Source organism: Lissotriton vulgaris, unplaced genomic scaffold (genome assembly GCF_964263255.1).
Source record: "Lissotriton vulgaris unplaced genomic scaffold, aLisVul1.2 SCAFFOLD_413, whole genome shotgun sequence".
NCBI lineage: Eukaryota > Metazoa > Chordata > Amphibia > Caudata > Salamandridae > Lissotriton > Lissotriton vulgaris.
This window is the reverse complement of record NW_028255561.1, coordinates 816954-836632: the sequence shown is the minus strand read 5'-3', so window position 1 is coordinate 836632 and position 19679 is coordinate 816954. Positions and strand designations below refer to the sequence as shown.

The 19679-nt window shown below is 44.6% G+C and overlaps 1 pseudogene; it reads right to left on the bottom strand.

Moving 5' to 3' along the window:
- Positions 1-19679, bottom strand: part of LOC147659080 (protein unc-13 homolog A-like) — a 111809-nt pseudogene that overhangs the window by 15989 nt on the left and 76141 nt on the right.

Genomic DNA, 19679 nt, shown 5'->3' with positions numbered 1-19679 from the left:
AAGGTCATATACTTGACCAGGTTTGGACCGCCAACCTCGATCACTCACCTCCTTCGGTCACCCCCTGCACTTGGTCTGACCATCACTTTGTGTCTTTTTCCATTGATCTTCCCAGTTTTTCTCGCCCCCGCGCCCCGCTAGCATCATAGCTCGCAACTGGAAGAATGCCGATATTTCAATACTTCATTCTCTCCTGGCGGCCTCAGTCCCTTCAACCTCAGAATCAGTCTCGGACCAAGCCTCCGCTATCGAGTACTGGGTGAAGACAGCTGCTGATACTGTAGCCCCTTTAAAGGCTATTAAAGTTTCACGTCCCCACGACGCCCAGCGCTGGTTCACTGACCAGCTGAAACTAGACAAATTGGCTCTTCGGCAGGCTGAACGGCGCTGGCGCCACAAATACGACCAAGCACTCAAGACTGAATTTACAAGCTTACTTAGCAAATACAAATCCTCCATTCTTGAGGCTAAGACTTCCTACTTCTCTGGTAAAATCTTGGCGTCGGCTTCAAAAGCCAAAGACATCTTCTCAATAGTCAACGAGCTCTCCCTTCCCGATCGTGTCACCCTCCCACCTGTTCCCACTCAGGCTCTGTGCGATGAGCTCAATGCTTTCTTTCAAGATAAGATTTCCACCATCAAAAACAATATCTCTCCACCTTCTCCCACCAAATCATTTCCCCTCCCCCCGGAAAACTCTCAGAAATTTCTATCTTTCCCTCCCATTTCCATCACTGAATTCAACAGTCTCCTTCACAAAGTTAGCTCCGGGTCTCCGAAGGATTGCTGCCCCCCACATATTTTCAAAGAAATCTTTATGCACTGCCCTGGCCCCGCCCTAGCCCTTCTTAACTCCTCTTTAACTTCAGGCGTCGTCCCAGAAGCTTTTAAGCAGGCGGTAGTGTTACCTATCCTGAAAAAGCCCAGTGCAGACCCCCTAGTGCTAAGCAACTATAGACCTATTTCCCTTCTTCCTTTCCTGGGAAAGATCTTAGAGACCTACGTCACCAAATGTTTGAGCGCTTTTATTGAGTCTTCCTTCTTCCTTGATCCCCAGCAGGCGGGCTTTCGCCCCCTGCATTCTACGGAGATGGTGATTGCAGCTGTGATGGACACACTTCGAACTGGGGCCGACAACAATATCCCCCAAGCCCTTGTTCTGTTAGACCTGTCGGCGGCTTTTGACACGGTCGATCATACTATCTTGATCGACCGTGTCAGTAACGCCAGCATTCGGGGCACTGCCCTTGACTGGGTTCAATCCTTCTTGCAGGACCGCTCCCAGGCAGTCCACCTCTCCACCTTTTCTGCTTCTTCTCTTCCCCTCACTTGTGGTGTTCCCCAGGGTTCTGCTCTTTCTCCTCTCCTTTTTAATCTTTATATGCAACCACTCATGGCTTCCCTTCGCCATTCCTCTGCTACAATATACAATTATGCCGATGATTTACAACTGATTTTTCCTTTGGACGTTACACCTTCCTCTTGCCTCAACTTCCAAACAACCATGTTACTCATCTCGGACTGGATGGCTCACAGCCAGCTCAAGCTGAATCCGTCTAAAACGGAACTTGTCCTGATGGGTGGTCCGTCCAACCCTTGGGATGACAACTATTGGCCCCCCTCTTTGGGTCTCCCCCCCTGCCCGGTCAGCTCTGTGAAAAGCCTAGGAGTGATCATCTCGGAGGATCTCTCCATGAAACCTCAGATCTCAGCGGTGACATCATCCTGCTTTTTCCAACTACGCAGGATTCGCAAGATCTGTAGATTCCTAACCAGAGAGGCACTCATTCTAGTAACACTGGCTCTGGTCATCTCCAGAGTTGACTTTGCCAACATCTTGTATGTGGGGATTCCTGGCTATCAGCTTCACAAACTTCAGCTGATCCAGAACCAGGCAGCACGCCTGGTGTACCACCAACCCAAACACCAGCATGTCTCCCCCCTCCTGAGGAGCCTCCATTGGCTCCCTGTGGCTAAACGATGTTCCTTTAAGCTAGGCTGCACCCTATTCAAATCTTTGCATAACCAGGCCCCTGAGTTTATTTCCTCCAAACTTAAGCGTTATTCTCCTACCCGCAACTTACGATCTTCTGCCAATAATCTCCTTTGCATTCCATCATTCCGCCGAAAAAAACATGGAGGATTATGCTTTTCCTTCCTAGGCCCTTCCTACTGGAACTCCCTCCCTTCTTCCTTTCGTCATTTTACCTCATATGAGTTGTTCCGCAAAACCCTAAAAACACACCTTTTCAAGGTGGCTTTTGAGTAACTCTCCTGCCCTGGCTAGCTATGTTTGTTATGAGCGCCAAGAAACCGTCTCGGTGTACGTGCGCGGTATAAATCTTTTAACATAACATAACATAACAAACATCCTAGAGAGGGAGGGTGGCTTGCCTCTTATTGAGATTCCTGTAGATCAAGAGGGTCCTTATGTACACAGTCAAGTATTGGGAAAAGACAGAAAGTTTTTAATTGACACAGGGGCAAGTCGCACCACAATCAGCCATGATGAAGTCCCAGGGGCACCCCTCTCAGGCTCACAGAACGTTTCCCTTGGTTTTTCAGGACAGCCTATTGTAAATGAGGTATCGAAACCCGTCCCCCTGGCTGTGGGTCCATTATCACGTGTTACAGACCTGTTACTCACGAAATCATGTCCAGAAAACTTGTTAGGAATAAAGACATTGAAGGCTCTAGGAGCTGTTATATGTTGCTCTCCGGAAGGAGTTAGACTTTTCCTGCGAGACTTTAAGGGTCATTATGTGTTACGAGAGTTTGATGTCAGATTGAAAAATGTACCAGATCACTTGTGGGCAAAAGGCCCAACTGATGTAGGTTGTATGCACATTACACCATACCGTGTTACACTCAAACCAGGTGTTGTTTTACCCAGAATCAGACAATACAAGTTACCACCCGATGCTGTAGTGGCTTTACTGGAAATCATTGAAGAGCTCATTGCCCAAGGAGTGGTTGTAGAGACCGACTCCAATGTCTGTAATTCCCCCATCATTCCGATTCTTAAACGTACTGATCCCAATGCACCGCCAGTATATCGGCTGGTGATTGATTTAAGAGAACTGAATAAATGCATTGTTCCACAGTACCCTGTGGTTCCCGACATCTCATCCCTATTGACTGCTATTGATTCAGAAGCAACGTTCTTTACTGTAATTGACCTCAAGAACGCCTTCTTCAGTGTACCTATTGACCCAGAGAGCCAATATCTCTTCGGATTCAGTTTAAATGGACGAAGTTTCAAATTTTCACGCGCACCTCAAGGATTCACAGAAAGCCCCAGCATCTAGTCAAGCACTGAAAAGACAACTTGATTGTATCATAATGCCAGTTAACACCGCTTTACTGCAATACGTCGATGATCTGCTGATCACCGCACGAAGTGAACCCGAATGTGAACAAGCATCACTGACAGTTTTACATTTTCTGGCCGACAAGGGACACAAGGTGTCTCCTTCGAAGCTACAATTCTGTGTTCAGCAAGTTGTGTACTTGGGTCACTTGCTGTCCAAAGTGGGGAGACAGCTCACTCCCGATCGCATTCAGTTAATTGTAAATATGCCACAACCCCAGACACAAAAGGAGGTGCGGGCCTTTATAGGCCTCACCTCGTACTGCAGACAATGGATTCCCCAGTATGCATTTCTAGCCAAACCACTCATCCAGTTAACAACACAGGAGGCAGCGACTTCGACTGCCCTTCCTTGGACTCAGGAACATACACAGGCTTTTGAAGAATTAAAGAAAGCTTTATGCCAAGCACCAGTTCTAGCGACACCATGTTACAGCAAACCTTTTACACTTTTTGTTACAGAACGTGATGGTACAGCGTTGTCTGTCCTCACTCAAGACCAAGCAGGTTCACATAAGCCTTGCGCTTATTTTTCAAGTACATTGGATTCAGTAGCCCAGGCACTCCCTGCGTGCTTGAAGTCAGTAGCAGCAACAGCGCTAGCAATCAGACAGAGTGACTCAATTGTTTTAGGACATCCATTAACAGTTCAAGTTCCACATTCTGTAGAGGTTCTTTTAAACAGAACCCAGACTCAGCACTTGACTATAGCACGGCTGACAGGTTATGAATTGACGCTCTTCCAGCCACACATAGAAATCAGACGCTGTAGCATTCTGAACCCCGCAACATTGTTACCTACAATTATGACAGATCCAGCCCCGCATGATTGCATAGAGATCATTAATGCAGTGACAAAGCCTCGACGAGACTTAACAGATGTCCCACTGACAAATCCAGACCTGACACTTTATGTGGACGGTTCATGCATGAGAACAAGTACAGGAGAATTAGGGGCCGCGTATGCAGTGACCACTGAAACTGAAGTTAAAGAAACACATCGTATTGACACACTGTCTGCTCAAGCGGCGGAGCTCATTGCTCTGACCCGAGCTTGTATACTAGCCAAGAACAGAAATGTTAACATATACACTGATTCCCGTTATGCGTTCGGAGTTGTACACGACTTCGGAATGTTATGGCAAGAACGAGGTTTCTTGACCTCTCATGGTGCCAAGATCCAACATGGTCCCCTCATTCAAGCACTGTTAGAAGCAATACATCTACCCTCGGGCATATCCGTCATGAAGTGTAAAGCACATACTAAAGTTACAGATTCTGTTTCCCAGGGTAACGACCTGGCAGATCAGACAGCAAAACATACAGCATTGACTCACACCCAACTACTGATGTGACAAAGACAATAGTACCGACACAGTGTATGTCAGTCAGGGATCCCACCCTAGATGTAATCGATATCCAGACGCATGCCACTTCAGACGAAATAAAGAAATGGACTGAACTAGGAGGGATTCAGACAGATCAAGGATGGGTCACGAAGGGAAAATCTACATGGTTTCTCCCTGACTCAATGGTTCAAATCATGATAAATACAGCACATAGTCCGGCACATCTAGGAGAGAAAGCTATGTTAGACAGTTTACAGAATCTCTGGTATAACAAACACTTACGAGCAGCAGCAAAACAGAAAGTGCGTACTTGCATGATCTGTTGTCAGTTCAATCCAGGTAAAAGCGTTCCTGTAGAGCAAGGTGGATTCCATCCTCCCGATCACCCTTTTGAAGTCCTCCAGATGGATTATATCCAGATGGACCGTTGTCGGGGATTCAAATATGTCCTCGTAGTTGTTTGTGCACTTTCCCGTTGGACCGAAGCATACCCAGTCTCAGATTACACTGCCCCGACCACTGCCAGGCAGCTGGTTCGAGAATTCTTCCCACGATACGGCTTGCCTTGTGTCGTGTACTCAGATAACGGACAGCCGTTCTCATCCGAACTCATGAAGCATGTCTCCCTTCTGCTAGGATATCAGTGGAGATTCCATTGTGTCCGACATCCCGAAGCCGCAGGCCTTGTAGAAAGGCATAACCAGACACTAAAGACCCGTCTTGCCAAAGTTTGTAAAGAGAAAGGGGTCGACTGGATAGTCGCCCTCCCAGTTGCATTATTCTACATGAGAATGGTTGCCCATTCGAGATCAGGACTATCCCCGCACGAAGTGGTCTTTGGCAGGCCACCGAATATGTGGGGGACGCCCATGCCTAAGAAAATTACTGATGTTGATTGTAATATGCTGACAGATTACCTTGCCTCCTTGATGTCTGCACTCCAATCATGTCGTTCACAGGTTGCTGCAGCCTTCCCTGACAACACTGATGTAAAGCCACACGATGTCCGTCCAGGTGACACCGTCCTGATTAGGAATTTTGACAGGAAAAGCCCGCTGGAGCCCCGCTGGAAGGAGCCGAAGACCGTCCTTCTTACTACGAGGACAGCAATCAAAGTGGAAGGCAGAAAGGGGTGGATCCACACGAGTCATATTAAAAAGTGCAACGAACTGAAACCAGACACAGACTCGTCCACCCCCACCAAAGACTGTATTGAACCTAGTGACTTTAAAGTTCCAGAACGAGAAAAAACTCCCCAAGAGGAGTATAGACTGAAACTTCGATCTAGCAAGTCAGACAGTTTAATTGTTTAAGTCCTCCCCTAGGTGAATCGGTTAAATAGTTTCTGACATGTATCCCCTAGATCGAGAAAGAGAGAGAGAGAGACAATTCAAGAAACGTGCATATTGCAAATCACTCCGCAGCCACTGTATAGTGACATTATTGATTATGTTTTTTCTAAGTCTTCTGATTATTGTGGCAAGCATATTGCTTCCCATATACTACCCTATCTTCAAGCGTGAACAATCTGCTTACAATGTTTCTGCTGAACATTCTTTTAGTACACTACCGCCTCATGAACTGTCTCACAGACTTGCGCTGCGCAACAACACATTCATTAGCATGTTACATCACTCCCATCAGACCAGCAATGCTACAAACTGTTGGATATGTGGCCGACTCCCTCCCCATCAGAAATACAAGGGAGTTCTGCCCCTCTTTCCGTATCCGTTCACTCACAATGGCTCCTGTGGTGCATGGAGTAGATTGATCAATTCTTTAGATTCTGATATTGCTGTTACCAGCGAGGGGGGCTGGATTTGGGGAAACCTGAATTCAGTTCTGTTCGACGTCTGTTACCCTGATGGAAGTGGACAATCCGTTAGAATAGGAACTGATCTAGAAAACGAAGTATATGGATTAGGTAATTACACAGTTAACCTTATGATTCTTACTATTGAGTCCGAAGCTGCACCCATTCTCCCCTCTATGTCAGTATTACCAGTCACTGGTCATCTTTGTGTTAGAAAGAAGGGTTCAGTACACTTAGGTCATAGTAAATGTACTACTGTAGTTGAATTCACTGATGAGGGTAGGTCCTCATTTCGAGCTACACGTCATTCCTACTTTGTTTGTGGCCATACCGCATACATACGTTTACCTTCAGATTGGGATGGTACCTGTTACATTGCCTTCCTTCTGCCCCCTGTTTTCCTGGCTCCTCCTGATTATCATAGAAATACAAATCTAGCAATGAATAGATTCCGAAGAGACCTCCCGATTGTCGACTATACTGAAACGGCATGGGAGCAATACACAGATTTCAATAAAGGATTCTTTTTCTTCACAGGTCCCGTCCAAAACAGTAAATTAATACGGAGATTAACTAGAACACTTGAAGCAGTAGTACATGAAACTGCCTCCGCCCTAGGTAACTTAACAGAGGAGCAGTCTGCTATGCGGATTGTTGTCCTTCAAAATCGTCTTGTTATTGACGTCATCTTGGCAGATAGAGGTGGAGCTTGTAAGGTCATCGGGTCAAGTTGCTGTGTTTTCATTCCAGAAAACGCGCCATCTGTATACAAAGCTATTACACGTCTTCATAAGATTGCAAGTTTGATACATCAGAATCCAGGCACCTGGACTTGGTCCGGTTGGTTCTGGACAACGTTGACCGCTTGGGGATGGAAGATCCTATCCTTCCTAGGCATTGCCCTTGTCATAGTATTCAGTTGCTGCCTGTGCCTACAGTGTGGCCCAGCGATTTGTGGACTGTGTGCCACATCGTGCATTGAACATTCCAGTTTCCTCTCGAACAATCAAAGGAAGAAAGACGAGCAAATGATGTTACAAGAACAGACTGATCGATTCATGAGGATCGATATATCATGAAGGGTCCGTAGGGAACAAGGAGGGAATGAGGAAAATTAAATTTTATGGTCAAGTTATGTTCCCTAACGTGTACCCCACCGTCTCCATGTACCAGCTTGAAGTGCATGTAACTTCCCTCCTGTGCCAGCTATGAAGACGCAAATACATTTGCGTCCAACGTTAACATGTCCTCTTTCAGACCCACCATGAATGGGTTTAATATTCAGTTTCTAAGTATGCTGTGCCAACGTCTTTTTGTGGTGTACTTTACACGTTTTTCAGCTCTGGCGAAGTAGGCCCTGAATTCTGCCATCGAGCCTTTTTCCTGCTTTCTGACTCTGAAAGCCTCAGCCCAGGCTGCCTCTGTACCCGTGACCTCTGCCTTACTTCCAGCGCGGCCCACCGCGCTTAGCTCAGCCTGCTGCCTGCCAAGACTGAATTCAACCTTCGAATTATCTGTTCCGCTCCTCGGAAATGCATTCCTGCCTACTAGTTTAAGTAAACATCCCCCCAGCTGCAGAGCAAAGGGCCCGGCCTCACTGTCTCTGTGCAAGTAATTCATAGCCTCTGTTACCATGCTCCCATGGAAGGCCCATGCCCCACGCTTCTCATGCAGACACTCAGGCGCTTATACACGCACTCACAGTCAGTATAGAATAGCTTCTGCCCCAGAGACCTTTTCCGTCCAGATAGCTCAGTTCCTAAACATCAGATATCAGATATGATAGAAGCACAAGTTGATCTGACATGCCAGACTTCTGTCTCTTTCCGTTAGTGTAAATGTCAAGTTCCCTGCACCCTCCAGCTTCACGTCAATCACACGTCATGCAGCTGCGCGCGCATCCAGGCCTCAGATTTCTGCTGACATTGCAAGATTCTGCTTATTGTTGCCACCCACTTATGACACCTACCTGTGACGTTTCTAGCACACACCTCTATGTTCACGCCTAGTTCACGCCTTCTAATTACGTATCAGTACCACGTGTGTGTTTTATCTTGTTTCTCTCAGCTGTTACGCCTACTGTATTGGTTTCTATAATGTAACTTAAGTATATAAGCTATGTATTGTCAATAAAATATTGCTCTATCCCTTCCTACACCCTAGTGGTGGTAGGAACCCGATAACCGGTCTTGACCATTCCTTTTTAAGGAATAAAACCCCTAAGAACTCTAACACCACGGACTCTGCGTCTTTCTTCCCGATTGAGTTATTATTGATTAAGTACTTACCTGCATAGAAATTAAGACGGTAAATCAAATATTTACCACAGAAAGCATGATGAGGAGATGGCGTTGACTTGTCTGGTCATTGAGAGGGAGGAGTCCAGGATGAAGCCCAGGTTGCATGCGTGGTCTGTTGGCTTGGGAGCGGTGCCCAGGGCTGGGGGCCACCAGGAGTCGTCCCAGGCGGAGGGCGATGGTCCCAGGATGGGGACTTCCATCTTGTCTGAGTTCAGTTTCAGGCGGCTGTTCTTCATCCACTCGGCGACGTCTTTCATCCCTTCGTGCAGGCTGGTTCTGGCGGTGTCGGGGTCTCTGGTGAGGGAGAGGATCAGCTGGGTGTCGTCGGCGTAGGAGGTGATGTTGAGGTTGTGTTGGCGTGCAATGGCGGCAAGAGGTCTCATGTAGACGTTGAAGAGGGTGGGGCTGAGTGATGATCCTTGCGGAACGCCGCAGATGACTTCAGTGGCCTCGGATCGGAACGGGGGGAGGCGGACTCTTTGTGTTCTTCTGGCGAGGAACGAGACGATCCACTCCAGTGCCTTCTCTTGGATGCCGATGTTGCTGAGGCGCTGTATTAGGGTGCGGTGGCAGACAGTGTTGAACGCTGCGGCGAGGTCGAGGAGGATGAGTGCCGCTGTTTCCCCGTTGTCGAGCAGGGCTCAGATGTCGTCGGTTGCTGCGATGAGGGCGGTCTTGGTGCTGTGATTGGCCCTGAAACTGGACTGCGAGGGGTCGAGGGATCCGTTTGTCTCGAGGAAGGCGGCAAGCTGTCTGTTGACGATCTTCTCGATGACTTTGGCAGGAAAAGGAAGGAGCGAGATGGGGCGAAGTTTTTGAGGTTGGTGGGGTCCGCTGTTGGTTTCTTCAGTAGGGCGCTGAGCTTGGCATGCTTCCAGCTCTCCGGGAAGGTGGCGGTGTCGAAGGAGGTGTTGATGATATATAGTTGAGGAAACCCCTTTCTGACTGCTGGTGGAGCTACTGCTGTGAATTTTGCTCAGATTGATCAGAGGCGGATAGATGTCTAGTGAAAGGTGGCTGTCTTTCATGTAATTAAAGGTCTGCCCTTTTAGTACTGTGTGGCATGGTGGACCGAGGCTGGAAGGAATATATTACTGTTCTTGGCATGTAATGCTGTAGATTCACATGCTTTGCATATACCTGTCATCTATAGTTGGGTCCGGATGTATGCAAGTTGTTTTTCTTCAAAGAAAGTCTTTCGAGTCACCAGGTACGGCGACTCCTCCTCTTGGTAATAGTGCGAATGGACGTCAGCTCCATTGTTAGATTGTTTTCCCAGAGGAGAGAATGGAGAATAAGTAAGTATCAGTAAAGAGATGTCCCTGCGTATGAAAGAATAGATAAGAAATGCAACAACCAGAGGTGTCTGTGGAGGAGGTTGGGCACATGTGAATCTATAGCACTATATGACAAGAACAGATGCTTACATGGTAACATAATCCATTTGAGGCATGTGTGGCTGTAGGTACACATGGTTTGTATAGATTGTATAGCAGGGTCCTCGAAAAGCGGTGGCTAACCAGTGACTGTTGAAGTTGTTTGACAAAGTGTACGTAGCACCGCCTGTCCTACATTCGGTTCTTGGCATGCTAGAACATCAACACAACAGTGCTTAGTGAAAGTGTGTGGTGTAGACCATGTAGCTGCTTTACTAATTCAAGCTACTGGGATGTTGCCCAAGAAAACCACAGATGCCCCTTGTTTGAGAGTAGAGTGCACCCTAGGGGATATAGATAAAGTTTGTTTAGCTTTGATATAGTATTTCTGAATACATTTAACAATCCATCTAAAAATGCCAGATTTAGAAATGGGCTTTCCTGTATGAGGACGTGCAAAACTAACAAAGAATGATATTGTTTTGCCAAAGTCTTTTGTTCTATCCATATAATATGTTAACCCCTTCCATGCTCATGACGAGCTCAGCTCGTCATGAGGCACAGTTGAGCTGTGCTGATGACGAGCTGAGCTCGTCATGACACCAGCAAAATGGCAATTTCCAGCACAGGGGAAAAATAAACACAGCAGCGATGTGGTTAATGCTCTTTTGACATCCAGTGTCTGCAGAGCTCTTTCTGACACAGAATTTGATTGAGGGAAGAAAACAGGTAGTTCAACCGATTGGTTAATGTGGAAAGAGGCATCACCTTTGGAAGGAATTTAGGGTTGGTATCCCTATGTAGTTGGAAAAAAGGTTCTTCTAAAGTTAGTGCCTGGATCTCAGTGATACGCCTTAGTGGAATGATGCCAATTAAGAAAGCAACCTTCTAAGATAGAAATTGGAGGGGGCAATTGTGTAATGGATCAGAGGGTGGACCCATAAGTTTTGTGAGAACAATATTGAGATTAAACATGGGTGCAGGTGGGACTTTGGGTGGTATCACTCTATTCAGGCCTCGTGTGAAAGCCTTAATAACTGGAAATTTGAACAATGATACATGTTGGACGTTTTGTAGATAAGCAGCCACAGCCGCAAGATGTAAGCATATGGAAGTATAAGCAAGGCCAGAGCACTGTAAATGCAAAAGGCAATAAATAATGTTTTGTACAAATGCATTGAGTGTATCAATATTTTTGTTGGAACAGTAAAAAAACAAATTTCCCATTTGGCTACATAACAAGCTCTAGTGGTAGGTTTACGTGCTTCTTTAGGAATGGTCATACATTCTGGTTGCAATTTAGGTACATGAATTCTATGACTTCAGGAGCCAAATCGCAAGATTTCGCTCCTTTGGCACTGGATGTCAGATTTTGCCATTGTTCTGCGTGAGATGATCTGGGTTGAGATGAAGCAGCTTGTGTAGAACTTCTGAGAGTTCAAGCAGTGTGGTGAACCAAAGCTGATGAGCGCATGTGGGAGCCACCAGAATGAGGGTGAGAGATGTTTGCTTGAGCCTCCAAACCAGAAACGGAAGAAGAGGGAGAGGCGGAAAAGCACAGGCAAATATCCCTGACTAACTCATCCATAGTGCATTGCCTTCGGATAGAGGATGTGGGAACCTGGAGGCGCAGTTTGGGCATTTTGCTTTCTCTGCAGTCGCAAAGAGGTCCATTGTTGGAAAGCCCGACTTGTGGAAGTAGGGGGAGGAGGACTTGGGGGTGGAGTTCCCACTTGTGGACTTGTTGCTGCATTCTGCTGTTGAGGTCAGCAAATGGGTTGTCTGTACCCGGAAGATGTTCCGCTAATAGATGGATTGCCCAATGCCAAATTGTCTGAGAGAGGCGTGACAACTGTAGAGAGTGTGTCCCCTCCCTCATTTTTCTACATAGTACATAGCAGTCATTTTGTACATACTTGCCTATGAGGTGAGGTGTCATGGTGAGAATTGCTTTCAATGCTAGGTGAACAGCTTGAAGCTCTAGGCAGTTGATGTGGATATTCTGGTGTTTGGTGTCTCAGATAGAAATTGTGTAAGCGAACACCCCACCCTGTGAGGTATGCGTCTGCTATTAGCACAAACTGTGGAAAAGGGTTGATGAAAGGCCACCCTTTTAGCAGGTTTTGTGTGTTCTGCTACTGCAGAGAGTGATGAGTGCGTCTATCTACTAATACTAGATCGTTCAGTTGACCCTGTGACTCAGTCCACTGTTGTGTTAAACATTCTTGTAGAGGAAGCATGTTCAGCCTTGCCTGAGGCACTATGGCGATGCATGATGCAATCATTCCCAAAAGACGTATAACAGTTTTGACTGTCAAGTATTGATTGGCCTGAAATTGTGGTAGCAGTGTTTGAAAATGTTGAATTCCGGCTGTATTTGGATAGGCTAAACCCCATTTAGTTTTGAGCACAGCCCCTAGATATGGTTGCAGCTGTGAAGGTTGAAGATGGGACTGTTGAACATTTATGGCGAACCCCAGTTGATGTAGGAGGTTTACAGTAATGTGAGGAAGACATGTATGCTCTGTCTGTGTAAATGTGCTGCTATCACTGCAGAGCATTTAGTGAATACTGTGGGTGCAGTGGTGATTCAGAATGCAAGGACCTTGAATTAGTAATGTTTTGCTGATTTCACAAACCTTAGGCATTTGCGATGTGCTGGGTGAATGGGGATATGAAAGTAAGCATCCTTCAAGTCTAGTGCTGACATGAAGTCGCCCTGCTGTAAAAGTGGAAGCACCTGTTGACGTGTGTTCATATGAAAGTGCTCTGATAATATGTAGTGATTCAGAGGACATAGATCTAAAATGGGCTGTGGGGAGCTGACTTTTTGGGGAATAAAAAAGTACAGGGAATAAAACTCTGACCCTAGATGTTGTAGAGATACTGGCTTTATAGCTCCTTTGAGTAAGAAGGCTTGATCTTCCTGACTGCCTGCCTGTCTGCACGAGGTGGAATATTGGGAGGATTGCTGATGAGCTCCAGGCAATAACCATGTTGGATAATGTCCAACCCCCACCGGTCCGATGTTATAGGCTGCTGCTGCAATTGACCCCCAAACGGTGTAAAATGATCAGGGGGAAAGGATAAGTAATTGACAGTTTGCTACCGGATGGGGCATTTCGATGTGGTGTGCCTTTGCTCCGACCTTTGAAGTTGTTACCTTTATAGTTGCCTCTACAATACCCTTTAAATGGAGAGATGTGGGTTTGGGATCTGTAGATGTCACTGTGGAACCTGGTCTGTAAGAGGGGAGATGAAAAGAACCCCTAGGAATGGGTGTTTGAAGTGTCCCATGGACTTGGCAACTTCAGTGTCCTTTTCTATCTTTTCTAAGGCCTCATCTACTTGTGGACCGAAGAGATGACCCTTATCCAATGGGACATTGAGCAAGGTTTGCTCGAATTATGAAATGCGCAGCCAGGCATGCCTGCATAGAAGGACACTTGTATTGATGGCTCTGGCAGTAGTTTACGCAGAGCCCAGTGTGCAGCTGATGGAGGAGTTGGAAATTAAAATCCCTTCCTGAACCAGTTCTTGCCCTTTCTTTTTATGTTCCTCCGGGAAATATTGGAGGAGTTCCTCCATTTCATCCCAGTGAACTCTGTCATATCTTGCTAATAATCCCTGTGTGTTTGCAATTCACCAATGATTGGCGAATTAAGCAGCAACCCGTTTGCCTGACGTATCAATATGTAGTTTGTGAGTTAGCCCATTTACGGGCATTTGAGGTAACTAGGGAGTCTGATGGAAGCTGGGATCGAATCAAAATTGGGTCAGATGATGCCGCCTTATATTTCTTATCTACCCTAGGGGTGATAATGCAACCCCGTGCAGAATCCTTAAAAATATCATCTGCATGACGCAGCATGCCTTTAAGCATTAGAAGAAATTGAGAAGTCCTGTGTGTGTGATGCACAATGTATCAAACAAAAAATCTTCTTCCATGGATTCTTTATGCAATGTAACCCATGCTATGCTGTTGCTCTGGCAATAGGCTCTTGATGTGATGTAGTATCATCAGGAGGTGATGGCTTGGCAGCTATAGGTCTGGATCTGTGTCCCCCGGGGTGGGGGGGTCAATGTCATAATTTTGCCAGGGGTCTGGTGGTGCACCATAAGTGTCCTCATTCCCCCCCCTCTACCATCCATCTGCATCTGGGTCAGTATATGGATATACCTGAGGTGCAATATTTAAGTGATCTGTGGTGAATGCGGTACAGGTGGTGGTGGTGGTGGTGGTAGATGGATAAGTAGGAGGAATATGGTGCAGGGGACTGGGAGCCTTGTCCTTTTTCTTCTTCTTAATGGGCAGTGGCAAATCAATGGCTTCTTAAATAAAGGTTTGCCACTTGGTAGAAGTCACTTTGGAACAATGCGGCCAGTCTCTTGATGGATATGGATCTGTTTTTGCTTGGAATAGAGTCTCTCCTGCATGTTTTCCAAAATAGGCTCTGGGAGTGTAGCAAGAGCCGGTTTTGGTTATGGTGCCGAAGGTTTTGTAACCAAACTGGTTTTACTTTTCGGAACTGGAGCATTTGGAGCCAAAGAGGTAGAATCTTAGCTCGGTGCGGAACCGGAAGGCTTTATCTTTGCTTTCGGAGCCAAGCCCAAGGAAGAGGCAGCTGAAGCTGAATCTTGATGCAGAATGTGGCCAAATGGCAGTGATGGCATGGAAGCCTTTTGCTTTGTGGAAACCGATAGTTTTAATGTGGGCAGGGGAAGGGTTTGAACACTCACAGCACCTTGACCGGGGGGCAAATCGCGCAACTCCAAATTGATATCCAAGTTGAAGTCCAAATCTCCAACCAAAAAAGTTCCCTCTCCTTCGGCCGCAGAGGACTCGAGATCTTCCTTTTGTTGTTCGACATCTTCCTGTACGAAGGTATCAGGCATGTGTTAGTCTTTACATCTCTGCATTTCTCTGCACTGTGCCATACAGTCCTGCAGGTTTTTTTTAATCATAACTTATAGTCTTCTTCTCTGTACTCACGGGATAAGCACAGATTATGCACCAACAGGATCCTGAAAATGGTCTTGCACTGTAGCGCTGTAATAAATGTTAGAACCCGGCGGTGGAAAAAAAACAATCTAACAATAACAATTGAGTCGATGCCCATGTGCAATAATGCTAAGAGGAGGAGTCACCTTACCTCGTGACTCAAAAGACTTTCTTCAATGAAAAGCAACTTACACACATCCAGACCCAATACTAGATGGCAGGAATATGCAAAGCACATGTATCTACAGCTACACATGCCCGAACAAATAATTATGGGTCCAATGCTCAGGAAGAAAAATCCCTGCGTCGGCAACATTGCCTTTTTTCCTTCTCATAAGTAAACCCTCAATTTCAGGGTTTGTTTTTAAAAAGCAAAAGTGAAGGCCAAGTGCCCATATGAACATGGTGGCCTGGTTGGTATTCTGTAGGCCAAAAGTGTATCCATTGGTGAGGTGGACACACTGTTGCTGCAAAGACCCCCACAAAGCAGTCAAGGATCTTTTGATAGCACAGGAGGCTATCCACAAGCATGTTAGAGGTCAGACCCCTGCTGAGCCAGCTGATGATGGGACGTCAACCAAACAATAAATGACCCCAAAATTACTTACCTAAAACAATGGCTATCCACTATTGAAAGGTCCATTGATTCACATGCTTGGTTCGGTACAGAACGGGAATATCGTCGCAAAAATATCGACTAACCGAAATATCGCTGCAAAAATATCTACAGGAAGAAATATCGATGACAAAAATATAGTCTGACCAGAATATCGACAGACAGGTAAGTAATATCGATAACATTAATATAGTTGTAATAAATATTGTTTACAAAAACATAGTTTACAAAAATATCGTTTTTTAAATAAATATAAGTAATGTAGTGTTTTCAATGAGTATTTGTAGTCAAAGTTGTATTTTTAGTAGTATTTTATTAGTTAATATTGTGTTTTATGTAGAATTTAGTATTAATAGTTCCGTAGCGGGTTGTGGGTTTATAGGGGAGTAGGGTGGGAAGTAATTTAAATATGATGAAATAATAGATTAATTAATGTTTTAAATGAATATAAATAGTGTAATAAATAATAGTTAATTAATTTCAATTAGTTAATTGATTAATAATTATGTAATAATTGTGTTAATTTATTAATTAATTTTAGGTGTGTGTACAGGAATTTTTTAGTGAAAATGTAGTAAATTAATTACAATTTAATTGATTAATTATTTAATTAATGATTAAATAATTGTTATTTTATAAACTAAATATATTTATTAATTTTTACCCCTACGCTATCCAATGCTTTCCTTACTGTTGCACCCCCTGGAGTGGGAATAGTAATTTTTACCCCTACGCTATCCAACGCTTTCCCTACTGTAGCACCCCCTGGAGTGGGAATAGTAATTTTTACCCCTACGCTATCCAACGCTTTCCCTACTGTTGCACCCCCTGGAGTGGGAATAGTAATTTTTACCCCTACGCTATCCAATGCTTTCCCTACTGTAGCACCCCCTGGAGTGGGAAAAGTAATTTTTACCCCTACGCTATCCAACGCTTTCCCTACTGTTGCACCCCCTGGAGTGGGAATAGTAATTTTTTACCCCTACGCTATCCAACGCTTTCCCTATTGTTGCACCCCCTGGAGTTGGAATAGTAATTTTTACCCCTACGCTATCCAACGCTTTCCCTACTGTTTCACCCCCTGGAGTGGGAATAGTAATTTTTACCACTACGCTATCCAACGCTTTCCCTACTGTGGCACCCCCCGGAGTGGGAATAGTAATTTTTACCCCTACGCTATCCAACGCTTTCCCTACTGTTGCACCCCCTGGAGTGGGAATAGTAATTTTTATCCCTACGCTATCCAACGCTTTCCCTACTGTTGCACCCCCTGGAGTGGGAATAGTAATGTTTACCCCTATGCTATCCAACGCTTTCCCTACTGTTGCACCCTCTGGAGTGCGAATAGTAATTTTTACCCCTACGCTATCCAACACTTTCCCTACTGTTGCACCCTCTGGACTGGGAATAGTAAATTTTACCCTTACGCTATCCAACGCTTTCCCTACTGTTGCACCCTCTGGAGTGGGAATAGTAATTTTTACCCCTACGCTATCCAACGCTTTCCCTACTGTTGCACCCTCTGGAGTGGGAATAGTAATTTTTACTTCTACGCTATCAAATGTTTTAATTAATAATATATTGTATATTTTAATTATATGTATGTATTATTGTTGTTATATAAAGTAATGTGTTAAATATATGTATATGTCCACATTTATTAAGTTTATAATTAAAACGTGTTGTTAATTTGTTTTAAATAGTTAAAAAATAAAAGTAATGTAATGTATTTTGTTAATAGTACTTATATTTATTTATTATTTAATGTCATTTTAATTAATTTAAAAAGTCAATATTTTTTACATCTATATTAATACAACGATATTTTGGAGTCAATATTTATGTACTTACCTGTTTAAGTATAGGGTGTCGATATATTTGTAAACGATATTTTTACAACGATATTTATGTCAGCTATATTTTTGTAATCGATATTTTAACACCCTACCGCTTGGTTCACCAGCTGCTGTTGGTGGGCATTCAAGAAAAAGAAGTTCAACCAAGAACATGAATCCATATAGATGGCACCACTAGAGAAGTTGGCACTGCCAGCATTGGTGAAGTACATCATAGGGATTACTGTAGACCAATGGATGGAGTCTACAACCCATGTCCCTATCACAGTTCTTAGATTTATAAAAACAGTGTGACTCAAAGATCTTTGACCACTCATCATGATAAATGGTTGAAATTATCCTAATTCAGAAATGAAGATTGAGAGCTGCCTTTCAGTGATGGTTCTTCATGGCAACAAATAGTTATCTTGATTTACACTCGACCAGGCCCCAAAACTTTTTAATGTTGAGAGCCCCAAACTCCACACCTGCAGCCAAAACTCCTCAAATTTGAAATTAACATGACATATTTCTTACGTCATTGCGTGGTAGATGGACTCCACACCATATCTCATTGCAAACTCATCTACAATCTCCTGGGCGGTCTCGTCGAAGTACAACTTCCAAGGGTCGTCGCCTTTGGCATCTGGGATCTTCACTACACCGTTGTTCTGTACATCTGTCAGGAAGTGGAACAAGTTCTGAGATAGAGTGGAGACAGATATACACAGTCAAGATTTACTTTGGTTCCATTACTTATTCGATATCATTAGCTATGCTTCCTGGAAGTATGATAAATGCCCTACTTTTTTCCAGCTCTACTTACCTTTAAACAGTCATACGTCTTTTGAATTTTACTCTAGCTACTCCACTGAGAGGCCCAAGGAATAATCTCACTTGCAATGGGAAAAATAATAAAATGTTTTGCATCCTTCACCACACAAACCTTTGATGTTTTTTCAAGCACCCAGAAGATGTTGCTGGAGATATATTGCACCTCTTGGGACCTCTAATTAATTAATGGAATCCAACACTTTTTCTGGTGAGTTGAATATAGAGCACTAAGGTAGTTCTCTTGGAAGGAGGATATTGGATTGGTGAGAATCATAGAGCTCAGACCAGGCATGTCCAGAGGGCAAGCACTTGGTATAGTAAGGAGTAACTGTTTCATGCACCTACCTCATGGAAACAGGTATACTGGACCTGATAAGGGGTTACCTTTCATGTTCTCACCGAATGGAGGCAGGTGTCCTGGGCATGATAAAGTGCTATCTCTCCATGCACAAATCTCAAGGAAAGAGGCATACGGGACGTGATACCTTTCAATGCACTCACCTCATGGAAGTAGGTGTACTGGACGTGGTGATGTGCTACATTTACATGCACACACCTCATGTAAACAGGTGTCCTGGACATGATATGGTGCTACCTTTCATGCACTCACCTCATGGACACAGGTGTACTGGACGTGGTAAGGTGCCACTTTCTCCTCCCCCTTGATCTCGACACTGATGTGCAGTCTAATGGCACCGGATACCGCTGATTTATCTGTCTGTTTATCTGACAAAATGAAAATGAACGAGTTAGAAAAAAGAGAATGAAACTATTTATTAGAGTACAACATTTTATTTTTATTGCAGGCAGCAGCACAGTCCAGCATTTAACTGTTTTCAAAAACATTTCCTATTTGGAAAAAAACAACATCTTTTTTAGGCAATCCTCACGGGGTGGAGGGGTCAAAGGGAATGTGATTTTTTTTCTGCTACTCATGATATTGACTAAATTATGACACTGATGTCCTGGTACGGGGACTAACACAGAAAGTGGAACTATGCCACCAGTTTCAGGCCGACCCCACCTCTTTTACTTGGTCCTTAGTCTATACGTTTTTAGCTGGTGAAATAAGGTCATCGGCAATCCCGGGTGCAATAAAACCACACCACTTGGAATCCTGTTTAGGCTGAAAAGTGAAACTTTGGCTGTAACAGTATTGCCATACAACTTATGCATGTATGTAT